General features: G+C 31.5%; 1 long non-coding RNA gene across 10 annotated transcripts; it reads left to right on the forward strand.

Moving 5' to 3' along the window:
* The first annotated feature begins 3,531 nt into the window (after positions 1-3,531).
* On the forward strand, positions 3,532-11,780 carry LOC130957534 (uncharacterized). Of its 10 annotated transcripts, XR_009077283.1 has the most exons (13): positions 3,549-3,587; positions 3,682-3,864; positions 3,998-4,033; positions 4,118-4,179; positions 4,474-4,578; positions 4,793-4,919; positions 5,809-5,882; positions 6,349-6,400; positions 7,022-7,054; positions 7,347-7,524; positions 7,878-7,914; positions 10,119-10,234; positions 11,481-11,780. It is a non-coding gene; the product is annotated as an uncharacterized LOC130957534 (long non-coding RNA). The 10 variants fall into 10 exon arrangements; XR_009077255.1 differs by having other exon boundaries at positions 3,545-3,587; positions 5,809-6,400; XR_009077258.1 differs by having other exon boundaries at positions 3,550-3,587; positions 7,022-7,524.
* The last annotated feature ends 2,334 nt before the right edge of the window (positions 11,781-14,114 follow it).

Below are 14,114 nucleotides of genomic sequence, written 5' to 3' on the forward strand. Positions count from 1 at the left end.
ACCGTGGTTAAACCGTAAAAACCGTTTTATAATAAAATAATAATTAAAATATAAATAAGCACATGAAAATATAATTATAGTCTAATCTAAACTTTAAAATATCATTCAAATTAAAAGTACTACATAAACCAAATGTTATAAGGATAATTATAGTGTACAGATTTTATTGAATAAAGATTTATTCTGCCATCTCGTCTTCTACTTAGCTGACTGAACTTAATTCACTTGTTTCTTCCTTGAGTGAAAAACAAAAGTTGTCCAATGTATTCCTTTCCTTAACAAAATTCACCAATTTTAACTTTTTTTCACTAATTTAAAAACAGAAACTAACAACCTATACACTATATTAAGAACAACAAAGTTCTCAGCATAATTGTTAACATGAGAGTAAAAACTCTTTCCAGATTCTAATCACAGGAATTAAAAAAAAATTATGCCTATTATAATATCAACAACAAATTAATATCTAATTATAACTCATTCACAAGCTTCATTATAATTTACATATATGGCCTGCCCCCTATGAAACAAAATTTTGGAATTACCATGTCCATGTGTCTATTGTTTTTGAAGTTACTCATGCTTAGTAGAGTGCAACAAGTCTTCAACTCTACAACAACTCTAATATTCAGAGGCAATCAAGCATAGAACATTCTTTTCTGAATAAACCAAGCAATTTACAATACAACACACGGAACTAACAGCTTAAATCAATTTCCATGGAGAACATGAGAACCATCCAAGTGCATACTAAAAGATGACAAAAGCCTACATGGGCAATACCAAAAAGTGCCATCTCAACAACTATATATTCATTATCATGCCTACCTTACTAGCAGTATCCATAGCAATAAGAACTTTCAAAACCCAGCATCATCATACACATGTTAAAATTAAATTCTCTATAGTTGTCCATGTTGTAATTACAGTGCTTATTCCTTCAATTCTTTGGCCTTTCACTCATATTTTTCCTGCAAAAAAAAAAAAATACTCCTACAGTTTGATCCCACAATTAACGACTTCAACAGTAAAAGATTGGTTATCTTAAGTTCTTAACTAAGCTTACATCAACTACTTATTCACACATAAACAATGACATAACCAAGAACAAAAAATCAATTATGTTCGAAAAAATACTATGTTTGTTATGTATTGCTACTCTAGCAAACCTAGAATGACATAAGCGAAAAAATTGTTTTGATCTCATGAAGATGCGTCTGCTAATAATTTACGGAAAATAACTAAACATAAATGACAAGCAACGGCGGGAATAACACCACTGACCAGGGTGAAGGGCCGGGGGACAACGACTCCACCGCTGCAACGAAGTAACTGGCGATTTGCGAACTAGGAAGCGAGCTTCACCACGACGAACACACGCAGATCCCAAGTGCCACCAGCAGCGGCAGCGATCCTCGTAGACGGAGCTAGGTTTTGCTCTGCTGAGAATCATCACAAAATCAGTTCATATTTCATCACAGTTCACAGAGTTCACATATCACTATATCAGTTCATAACAGTTTCAGAGAGTAGAGACTCAGAGTTCAGTTCATCAGAGTTCAGTTCATCAGAATCAATGAAATCACAAAATCAGTTCATAACAGTTTCAGAGAGTAGAGACTCGAGTTCAGTTCATCAGAATCAGATTTCATCACAAAATCATGTTCATAACTAAATTAAAAATTACCTGGAAATGAGGAAATCTATTGCCTTCTCCCAGAGCTTGAAGGACAACGCTTCAACGCTTCAACGCTTCAACGCTTCAACGCTTCTCTATTGCTTTCTCAGAGGCAGAGCTCGACGGAGGTGACATGCGAAGTGGCTGAGGGCGCGACGGAGCTGTGTGCGCGACGGAGCTGACGGCGGGAAGGTGCTGACTGCGCGAGGTATCGGAAGGCGCGACGGACCCAACGGCGCCACGGAGCTGACGGCGCAACGCTGGTGACGGGGTGACGGTGCTGAAGGCGCGACGGAGGTGAGTGCGTTGAGGGCCTCGTGGAGTCGTGGGTGTTGTTCTGTTCTGAGGGAGGCTGGAGTGATGAGAACTGAGAAGCTGGAGGCTGGACGAAGTGGAGGCTGCGAAGGGGAAAAGGGAATTAGGGTTCCCAGACTTCCCACAACACAAAACGGCGGCGTTTTGCTGCAAGGTTAAAAAACCGGCCGGGTTCCGGTTCGGTTCGATCGACCGGTAACCGGCCGGTTCGTCGGTTCAAGGTCAGTTTTCAAATTCTGCGATTTTCCTTATTATCCGAACCGCTTCAGCGTCCGGTTCACGGTTCGACCGGCCGGTTCGAACCGGTTTTCAGAACATTGGTCGGTTTCACATTATTTTGAAATAAAATAATGAAGAGTTTCTCACTCTCTCTCTCTCTCTCCATTCCATTCCCCTTTTACCATTCTCACCCTCAGGCACACATCACATCCAAACCCCAAACCCCACCCGCAACATTCTAGGGTTTGTGTTTGCGGTTCCATAATGTCTCAGAACGGGAAGCTCATGCCCAATCTCGACCAGCACAGCACCAAGCTCCTCAACCTTCGTCGAGGAAATCCTCATCACCGCTGCACACGTCACCTTCTACGAGCTCAACATCGACCTCTCCCAATGGGTTCTTTCCTTTATAATCTCCTTTCTTTCATCGATTCCATTCTCTATCTCTCTCTCTAACGCTTTCTCTATCTTCTTTCTGCGATTACCGTTTGCAGAGCCGCAAGGAGGAGGAAGACGAGGAAGAGGAAGAGGAAGAAGGCGACGAGTATGGGCAGAGAGTAGTTACTAGGAAGCACAGGGGCGCCGTCTTTGAGAGCGGATCCGAGGAGAACCGTTACCATGAGAATGAGAATGAGAATGAAGATGAGGAAGTTGATGAAGCTAGGAGTCCAAGGTATATATATATACACATTCTAGATAGATATCTGCTAATGAACAATATTCTGAGTGGATAGTTTTCAATTTCATGGTTTCATGTGTTTGTTCTGAGGCTAACCCTCTAAATTATCGGAAATATCACTCACAGCTTTCTCATTGCGATGCTAAAATGTTGAAAAACAATTGCATAGTCATGGAGAAGCAAAATACTATTGACTACTAGGACCATGACTAATCTAGGATTTCACTCTATTCTGAATACTTTCTTTCTTTGCTTTGGTTCTATCATACCAAGTATTGACCACTGGTACTGATGGTAGAATTGCTGCCTAGATTTTTTCTGTCATCTCACATTTGATTAAACCGATGATTTGTTCTGCTTTTGTTTATGGTTTTTGGTATAGGTTTTGTATATGAATGTCTTCTGTTACCTTACATTGCACCTTCGGTGTGGATTTAGGAAATTGCTTTCAGTTACTGGATAAATAGAACAAAAAATTTGTTTAAAACCTAGGGATAATAAGGCTTTTTGGGATGCTGTGAGATTCTATGACAGTTTTAAACTTTTAATTTCTATATTGACAGTGGATCTCCCCGAGAGGACAAAGATCAGATTCGTGATTCTGCTCCTGAAATTCGTGATGTATTTGGGGATTTTGACGATGATGAAGAGGAGGATGGATATGCAGTTCATCATGACATTGAACATGACTCAAATGTGAGTGCTTGCTACCAATAACTGATATATTTAGTTTGTCTTTGTGTTGCCTAAAATTTTGCAAATGAATAATCTAAGTAATCTCCTGCCTCAGAGATCCCCTGTTGAAGAAGAGGGCCATGAAAAAGGCCTGAGGCCAAAGGATATACTTGCAGATGAAGATCATAGGTATGGGTCAGAAGAGGAAAATTATGAGATGAAAACTAAAGAGAAACCACTTGGGCCACCATTGGAGTTAGAGGTTCCGCTGCAACCACCTCCAGCTCTTCCAGAAAAGGTCTGTAATTTATGTGGAAGCCTGTGGTTTATATATTAATTTGAATTTAACTTTGAGTTTGGGTGGCTGGATAAGAGTTCTTATTCTTCTTTTGGCATATGATGCCTTTATGATTTTTGGTGCAATATTTAAGGTGCCAAAGTGAAAAGTATGCAGTTTAAAATGATAGGTCAGTGGTCGCTACTTCTTCTTCATTTTTGTTGTTTCATTCAATTTAATGCCAAGGAAACTAACCTAATTTCGTTGGTTGCAGCTCAGGTTGTCAAAGTCGGAAACTGAAAAGGCGAGTTGAACATAGCCGATTAGCCGATTCGGGTAAGTAGCGTGGGTTATTGTTCTGTTGTAGCTTATTCGTGCTTATTGTGTTACTTGAGTCGTGTATTAGGGCAAAGAGATTAATTTGTATTCGTGCTTATTCTCTTTCTCTTATTCTTGGTTTTTTATCCTTTGCAAGTGCTTTCATTTTATTTAATGTAAGTTTTTTTGGATTGATTGTGTCTGAGTGTCATATTGCATTTTCGATCCTGGAAGGAAGGATCTTTGGTTTTTTGGCTCAGATTTCGTGTTGGTGATCAAAGATAGTTGACTTTCTGATTTTTACAACTGCAGATGTTAGTGGAAAATGGTTGAAATGGCAAAGTCTAAATTGGAGTCCTTTAAATTAGCATTTAGGGAAGGAGAAACTGTTGAGAGCACAAAATGCACTTGAACAAGGTACTCTTTATTCTGTAATTTGGCAAACTAGACCCTTTTAAGTGTGGTTCAACTCTTTCGTACCTCTTTTTTTATTTTCCAATCATATCTTTGGAAGTCATTTTAATCATAGATAAAGCTGGTATAGAATCTTGCATCATATTTGCCCTTTTATATTTGAAATTGATTAAGTCAAGAATCTAATTTCCTTTAACTTATGCTAAACATATCCCAGGAAAAATATGACAACACAGTTAAAGAATGCACAAAAGCATTAGATCTGAATCCAGTGTACATTAAATCTTTAGTAAGAAGAGGAGAAGCTCATGAAAAGCTTGAACATTTTGAAGAAGCCATTGCTGGTAAGTTCAGATCTTATATTAGGGGTTATTATACTTTAAGCAGGACTTGAACTTTATTCTCATTTGCACAGTAAGGGGGTAAGTGTAGTTTCTCAAAATGGAAAGGTGCCACTGTTATGTGGTATTTGTCAACCTAGGGAAAGCCAGTATGAGTATCATTAGGCATTCCTTATTGTTGGATCTTAATGAAGAAGTACATGTTTTGCATACTGATGCCATTCAGATTTTTTTTTTCCTTTTCGCATCATTGAGTTCATTCATACCATAATTTTTTCACTTCACTAATTTTAGTTTGTTTTTCAAATATCAATGGACAAATATGAAAAAGATCTTAGAAATTGATCCCTCAAATGATCAAGCTAGGAAGGCCATCAGGCGTCTTGAGCCGCTTGCTGCAGAAAAGCGTGAAATGATGAAAAGATGATTGGCAAGTTTCTGTTATCATGTTTATCTTGGATTTCAATTATAGTTGCTATTGTATTATGTACTTTGCGTAGAATAGTGCATGGGCATTATTTCCTTACATTACCTTGATCCTTCATGCATACATTTATAATTTGTTACCCAAATATGATGCTCTTTTCTTTATTTCTTCTTGTTGCTGCAAAACTACCATCAATGACGGAAAAACATCCTATCTTGGTTTCTGTGTATTTATTGGCACATTCATCTAGCTTTTTCGTCCATCTTTAAGATTTATTTGCAATCTTGTGGTTGAAATTGGCCAAGTCCATATGTTTGTTTAGTCAGATGAAACCCTTTTTGAAAGAAATTATTTTATCAAAGGAATTTATGGATGCCTTATTATGATATTTCTAAACATGGGATACCTAGGTGATAGAAAGATATACTATTATTTTAAGTGATGTATGCAACTTTGGGTTTTCAGAGATTGCTTCGTTTTCACCTGTGTTGTTGGAGCTCTTGGTGACTCTCTTTTTGGTTATGTTCTTGGTGTTTTAGGTCTCTTTCTTTTTCTCACCCTTATTTTCCTGTTTAATAGTTCTGTTTTTATTGAATCATCGTATCTGAATTGTATCTTCTAATTTCCTTTTTTTTGTCACGCAAGAGGCCACCTTCAAGTGTTTGTTTTTTTCGCCTCTTATTTTGGAATCGATATTTATGTTGATTTCTTTTGGCCAAGGCACGTTTATTTCTCATGATAGTACAAATGACTTCAAACTGTATCATTTTCTTTCTTTGCAAAATATAGTCGCCAAATTAATCGTCAATGTTTCTTCAAGAAATGGTTTTGGTATTATTTAGACAGATAATGATAATAATACAACAACTTTATCTTTTTGTTCCAAATTGTATATACCTTTAAGGTGAATCATTTTGATCCTGCTTATGTATGTGTAAATTATTTTTTGCTTGTTATTTTTTTGTGTGTTTGTAATAAACCCTCTTTTGATTCAATGCGGTCTAGGAGTTGGAATGAGTTGGAATGGCTCGGTCTCATCAGATTCTAGAGCTGAAAGGTACAATTTTTGGGGATTTCTTTTTTCCTTTCTTGATTTCACACCTTGAGTGACTAGGATTTCTTATGCTTTCCTTAATATTAATATTGCAAGATAAATTAGACTTTAAGATCTCAGACGTTCTTACTTATTTGAATTCTTCTGTATAATTTACTTTAATTTTCTTTGCTAAAAGATTTCATCTCTAGAATAGAATTATTTCCTGGTTGGATTAAAAAAAAAGAAGAATAATATTTTGGAATTTTGATCTTACTTGATGGATAATTTTGGATTAAATTGATTGGTTTTTCATTTGTGATGTGTTAAATGTGTATTTTTTGTTGGTATCCTACATTTTTTTTTTCACGCTTTGGTTTGCACTAGAGCTCTCAACTCTTATTATTCTAACTTAAATGATATACTTTTATGCATTTAATTTTAAAAAGCTTCTGTGGTAAAAAGTAAGAAATTTTATAAAGGTCAACCCAATGCACTTCTCTCTGTTGAATCTGTAACCATCAAAGATCTCATATTTGTCTTTTCATCATCTCCTTTCATATCACTTACTTTTTTATCCTTTAATTTGTTATTATTATTAAACTTTTTAACCTTTGGTTTGTTTTTTTGTGTGTTAATTGGTAGATGGAAAACAGCAAGGCATTGTTGGAGATTGAGGTGAATTTCATTATTTCTCAGTTTTGTGTTTTACCCAAAATTTTATTCTGCTTAGATGGGAGCAAATTTTTTATTCAGGAATTCTGCATCTCTCCGAGAGTTTTATTTTATTATGTAGATAAATAAAATCTCGTGAGAGTTTGATGTTATTGATTTTTGGTATGGTGTTGTTGGTTGACTCGTGTGCAGTTAGATGATGGATCTTATGAGTTTAGTTTTTTAGTGTTGTTTTAAATCTTTTTGAGACGTTGGTTTTGTTGTTGGATTTCTTTCTATTGTGCTGGTTTTGGAGTTAAAACTTGCCCTTATGAGAAGAGAAGTGTCCCTATCCAGTAACAGCAACAGCAACTACTCCTCAATGGGAAAGAGATTAGGGATTCTGACGAGTTAAGAGCGATAGGCGTGAAAGATGACGATTTGTTTGTGATGGTCCGCTCTGGTGTTGGCAGTGGCGGCGGTGGCGCTGCTAGGTATGACTCTTCATTTATATTAATCTATTGTTATTTTTGTTTTACTTTGTGTTTTTATGGAAAGACAAATTAGATAGAGGTTGCTATGTAATATTTTATGTCTATGAAATTTCTGGACAAATTGTAACTGGTTGATTGATTGGCTTTTGAGCTGGGTATGGGATTCAAAGAGATGGCCCCCCAACTCTGACAATCTCTCGAATCCTATAACCAGTTGAGAAGCCAAATAATCCATTTTGAGTTTGTTTCAAATAATTAACAATTTATTGTATTTTGAATTGTCATCAAGTGTATGGAAATAATAAATCATCCACCTATTTTCTTGGTGTTTTTCGTTTGGAATGGTTTTTCAGCTGTCTTGTGGATGAAGAACTCTCTAAGAAAGTTAAGGTAAACAATATTCCTTTTTTATTATATTTTATATAAACTGTTAAATAATCTTCCTTTTTGATTATGTTTTATATGGGTATGTGTATTTGCGTATTTTGAAAATAATTTTTGAGATTAGAGATACATTTTAAATTTGCATAACAAATTCTTCCTAAATTTGAAGTCTTAATTCTCATATTTGTAATTTGCCAGATAAATTAGTCTTTAAGATCTGACAAATGTTATTACTTTTTTTTAATTCTTTTGTGTAATTGACTTTAGCTTTGCTTTGCTTAAGGATTTTATCTTTAAAATAAAAATATTCGATTGCTTGATTTTTTTTAAAAAAAAGGAAGAATAATATTTTGGAATTCTGAACTTGATGAATATTTTTGGATGAAATTTACTTTTTTTTTTTGTCACATTTGATGTGTTAAACGTGCATTTTTTGTTGGTATCATTGCTATTGTTTATTGATTTTATAGGTGTCTTTTTATTTTCTTTTAAATCTATATGAATTTATTGTTATTTTAGTTGTAATATTTTAGTGTATGGTTATGTTTATTGATCAATTTGTTAAAACTTAATTTTTATTTAATATATACTTCAATCTAACTCATTCATATATTTTGTTAGTTAAAACTATATTTTTAGTTAATATATATTTCAATTTAAATATTTTTAAAGAATGCCTTCTCTTACTTTTATTTCTTACTAATTTATAGTATGAGCTATATCTATTTTGTTTTAAATTTGTGTCTTTTTGTATTCTTTTATTTATTTATAAAAAAATAGAAAGAAATATTGATGTGATAGAACAAATCTCTCTTGGATCCTTTTTCAGAGAAACACTTTACCCCCACCTCCCTCATGTTCTTCACTCCCTGTACCATTCCATCAACAGTCTCATAGCTCTGACTAATCCCATTTTCCAAGCACAATCTAGGCCTCCATGCATTTCATTTTGCAGAGTTATTCTATTTTTCATATTCTTGCCCCATATCCTTTAAACCCTTTTTCACTCTACTTCGTATTGCAGGGTTCACATCCTTTTGAATCAGTAGTCTGGTTTTTGAGTTCTTCTTTCCAATCTCTGGGTTCCATGTTTCTGTATAATTGTACTATAAACCCTGGAAAGGTTACGAATAATAGAGAAGATGGAACCATTGAGTCCTATGCTTTTCACCTCTGGCTGCCATAGTTCTGTGGTGCAACGCTCTCTTCAATCTGATTATGGTGGCGATGAGAGTTTGTTTGGATTGATTTTTGTCATGGTTGTGTTATTTATTTTAATTTCATTTATGATACTATATTAGGTTTTAATCTTATAATTATTGATGCATTATTTCTTCTTGGGTATTGAACTGAATAAATAATTAGTGTTACTGTTCTACTTTTTTTTTTCACTATTTGCTTCGCACTGGAACTCTTTTAACTCTTATTTTTTTAATTCTTAGGTGTTTCATTTTTATGCATTTAATTTTAAAGAACTTTTGTCGTAAAAAGTGGGAAGTTGTATAAAATTCTATTTGGTGCAATTCCAGTGATTTTTTTGTTATTTATCTTGTATTTATTTTGTGAATGCATATTTTGTTGGCCTGTTTTTTGAAATAAGATTAGTAAGTTCTTATTTTTTTTGTATTACTCTACAGTTCTTGAATTGTACTTGAGTTGTTCACATATTCATTTTTCTGAATTCTTACACAAAAAGAAATTGAGAGTCAAATTTATCTTTGTGCCTTTGTTTTTTCCTTAGGTGTTGTTAGTAACTAGATTTCATTTGTATAATAAGCACTATGGTTGTGAATGTGATAACCTACATAGTCTTATTTATATATAAGTGTACACCACTTGAGTTTTATTTAGGAGTTATTTTGAATTCTTTTTTAATTGTTGCTCCCCCTTCTTCAATTGTCAAACAGCTTTTAGCTTGGAAAAATAAAAGTTTCTTGATAAAGTTAAGTCAAATAATAATAATACTATTATTATATTTTAATAATTTACATTTGACTCACAAGAACATCTCTCAGAATCATAAATTTCAAGCAATTGGACTTGGTATATTTGGAAGGCTATATCATCGTATAACAAAATGAATGTTATATTTATGTATATCATGGAAGTGATGTTCACTTTCCCATATCAGCAGCTTTTATACTTCTTCCTTGTGTTACCCTACATCTCTAATCCTTATTTCAGTGTTAATGGTACTTTTTTTGTGGCAGGTTGGGCATTTACTGATTCTGTTCTACATAGATTGGTACCTCTTTGGGTGGGTACTAGAGGATTAGAATTTACTTGGGATTACATTCTACAGGGCCTAGAGGCTAATACAAATTTGGTACGTTATTTCTCTTAATGCTATAACTTCGGATAGGTCAAGCTGAAAAATGTAGTCAATATTCTCCATATAGTCAATATCTCTCTTTTCTTGAATCTTAGATTGGATTTTCATATCAAATTATGGTTCCATATTTTGTGTGTGTTGCTATTTTATGATACAAAATTATGAGTTTGTCTATAGCTTTGCTTTGCTTAAAAATTTTATCTTTATAATAAAAATATTTTATTTCTTGATTTAAAAAAAAAGAATAATAATATTTTGGAATTCTAAACTTATTTGATGAATATTTTTGAAATGTTTTTAGAGTTGTCACTTAGATGATGATCAAACGAAGATGTTTGCTTATGAAAAATGATGCTTTTAGTTTTCTGGGCCAAAATGACTTGTGATAGTACATATATAATAGATTACGGTTATTGAGATATTTGTAAGTTTACTCTGTTTCATATTCACTCTCTGAGCTTGAGATCAAGATCTAATATATATATATATATATAGTTTTTAGGCAGTTAAGCATAATAAAAAGTAATAGAATATAGCTGTTGATTCAGTCTTTTATTAATGGTAAAATATATTGGTTTCGAATGATTGTCGTTATACATGTAAATCCCTCCAGTTTATTTATTCTATTATTTTTTTCATTATACAATGATTCAATCAAAATGACAGGATGCCAAATTCATTAATTGAATATTTATATTTTGTTTCATTATCTTTTTACTTTTCATGAGTTCAGTTTTTTTATTGTTTCATTGTGTGGAAAACTATAAATGCATATGTAGTTTATCTTTTGTTTTGCAGTTAGAGGTTCTTTAATTTTAGACAAAAATTTGTTATTTCAATTACAATAAAAAAGTGATATGTGGTATATTTTGGTTTTAAAATTAGTAATATATAATAGAATATATAATAGATAGATTCTATTTTTAAAGTGATCAAAGGTTTATTTCTCTCCTGATGTATTCATGTATAATATTTAATTTGCATTAATAGTATCAAAAATATATATTTTATTTATTTTGTAATCATTTACATATATGCTTACTTACAAAATGATTTATATATAGTTTTCAACTTTAAAGCTCTAAAATAGCATAAAGTATGTTTTTTGTTGAAGAAAAAATTTTGCATTTCAAATGTGCTTATTTGTGACTGTTATTTCATTTAATGTGTATGAATTATACATTTTCTTTCCTTGGTCGGTGATGCCAAATTTAATACAAATTGTCTTGTGTATTGTCAGGGTTGCAAGATACAAACTACTATTCGCAGGCCTATGATTCATAGGTTCAAAGAACTTTTGTCCGAGGTCAAGTATATGTGTTGAAACTCTTCTTTATTGTTCCAAATCAAAGATCTTATAGGCCAATAAGCATCATTTCAAATCTTTGATTCCATAGTTTAGGTTAACTATTACATATAAATAGAATTTTATCTCTGTAGTTACATTATTGCTTAATAATAGGGTTTTTTTATATTTTAATTTTGTGATTCCGAATAACTATTTGTATGGATGATAAGCCACATGTATAATTGTATTTACTCATATTACCTTTTTTTTAAATTATTAAAGTTATTGATTTTTTCGATTTACCTGTTTCGTTTTGGAAAATGTTTCATTGTGTCATAAAGAAGTGATATGTAATAATGGTTGAAAATTTACAAAGAAAATAAAGAAAGAGTATTTGTCAATTATCAGCGCCTCTTAAAAATTTATGCTTTTTAAATATTGATATAGAACTAGACTAGGAGGTTATCAGAAATTTGTATTTTTTACACAAAAATGTATTCTTGTTTTTTTGTAATTGTTTATTCAGTTGACTTCTTTCATTTTAGTGCTATTTTACAATTCTATGTTGCTTCAATTTTGTCTCTTTGGATAGGATAGATATTTTTAGGAGTAGTAGTATAAAGTTACATAATTTATAGAATCTGATAAGTTGCGAAAAATTTAGAGGCACATTAGTTTTCAAATGGTATATTAAAAATAGACCATATTTTACGTATTTGGAGTATTCATTCAAGTGTCACTTTCATAATGTAGGATTCAGATTAAAAGTTAGTGGTTGAGAGATTTGTAGGAACGAGTTGAAATTGGATAAAAGAAGTCTTGTACTTTATTTCAGTATTTCTTTCTTTTGTCTTAGAAAATAACAAGTTGGATGAGAGATTTCGGACATTCATTCTTTTTCTCTTTTTCTTCAATCAGCAAATAAACAAAATCAAAGGCTAAAATAGTAGTTCAGACCCTATTAGCATTGAAATTTGATAACTTATATTTTTGTAAAATAAATGTTTTATCTAATAAATAAATTATTTTAACACAATAAATTAAAGAAATTTTTTTATATATATAAATTGTATTGGTTATGGTTTTTAATCATATTTATCTTCTGAACTGTGTTGTTTATATTTTTAAATTGTATTTATTGTTGCATAATTTTTGAAGTTGAACAACATACAATATACTATGAGGTAGAATTTCTATAACCTTGTCAAATTGTATGTTGACATTCAAAATGAATGTTTTGAAAAGCAAGAATAGAAAGAATGAGTATAAACTTGATCGTAATTGAAAAAGTTTCTGCAAATTATGAGAATTAAAAAAGGATCTTTATGTATTTTGAATAGTGATAAAGTAAATAAATCTTTTATTTTTAATTAAAAATTAAACAATAAAAATATTTTTATAAATGTAAAAAGTGATAATCTAAACATTTTGAAAAAAAAATTGAAACAGACGAACAAAAATTTTCAACCCGTGCGTGGCACGGGCTTCTGCTAGTTAATGGAAAAGGAGGTTGTCTTTTTCAATAGACTTTGCTGACGCCATGACAAAAAAACCATTTTAATTGGGTCATATCAAATTTGTTTTGTTCTGCTTTTTGAACCCCACACTTGACCTGGACATTTTCTTCTAAGTAAATTACTAAAATACTATCAAAACATTTACCAAAAATAATTTAAAAAATATTAACAATAAATAAATTTTCAAAAAAAATTTAAAATATAATTAAAAAAATTACATATTAAATATATATTTTAAAACAACGCCAAAATCTCTTTAGAAATCAAAAATTAAGCAACGTTACTAACGTAATCATACACTAATCTTAATATATTCGTCCCAAAAATTCTGTTGAAAGAAGGAAAAAATATTTTTCATGAGAATTATTTAATTTACGTCCATATTTAATTAATAATAGTTGATTTTATAATTTAGTGACAAGTCTCCAATATGTCTAATTTGAGTTTGGGATTTGGCATTAATATTGGATATTCTTTTTTCAAACATTATCTAAAATGAGTTTCTATTATTATTATTATTAATATTTGCAAAAAAAATATTTTCATAATTTGAAAAATAAAAATATTTTTTTAAATAATAAAACAAAACAATAGAATAAAGAATTTATGCCTTCTAAATTTCTTAATATTTTATCCAAAAAAAAATTGCTTATATATAATTCAATAATATATTGAACAAGAAATTATATCATTTTAGTTTCTTTTAATCCTTTATCCGATCCCCTAGGGTGAGCACAAGTCGGTTTGGTTCGAGTTTATGGTAAAATTAGAATCGAACTGATCAAAATGTAATTAGTTTGGTTTGGTTCGGATTTGCATTTTTTTGTATATGTATCCGAACCAAACCAAACCGATTAAGAACAGATTAGTTCGGTTCGGATAATTGGATACTCGATGACTTTGAAATTCATAAAAAAATCAAATTTTTATCTTAAAAATTCAATAAGTACAATAAACATGTAACATCAATAGAAATAATCAAAACATATTAAACACCAAATATATTAAAAACTAAACTTATTAAAATTCAAACATATTAATAATGAATAATCATTGTCTAATGGAAAAG

This window comes from Arachis stenosperma, chromosome 1, assembly GCF_014773155.1.
Source record: "Arachis stenosperma cultivar V10309 chromosome 1, arast.V10309.gnm1.PFL2, whole genome shotgun sequence".
In the NCBI taxonomy this organism is placed as follows: Eukaryota; Viridiplantae; Streptophyta; class Magnoliopsida; order Fabales; family Fabaceae; genus Arachis; species Arachis stenosperma.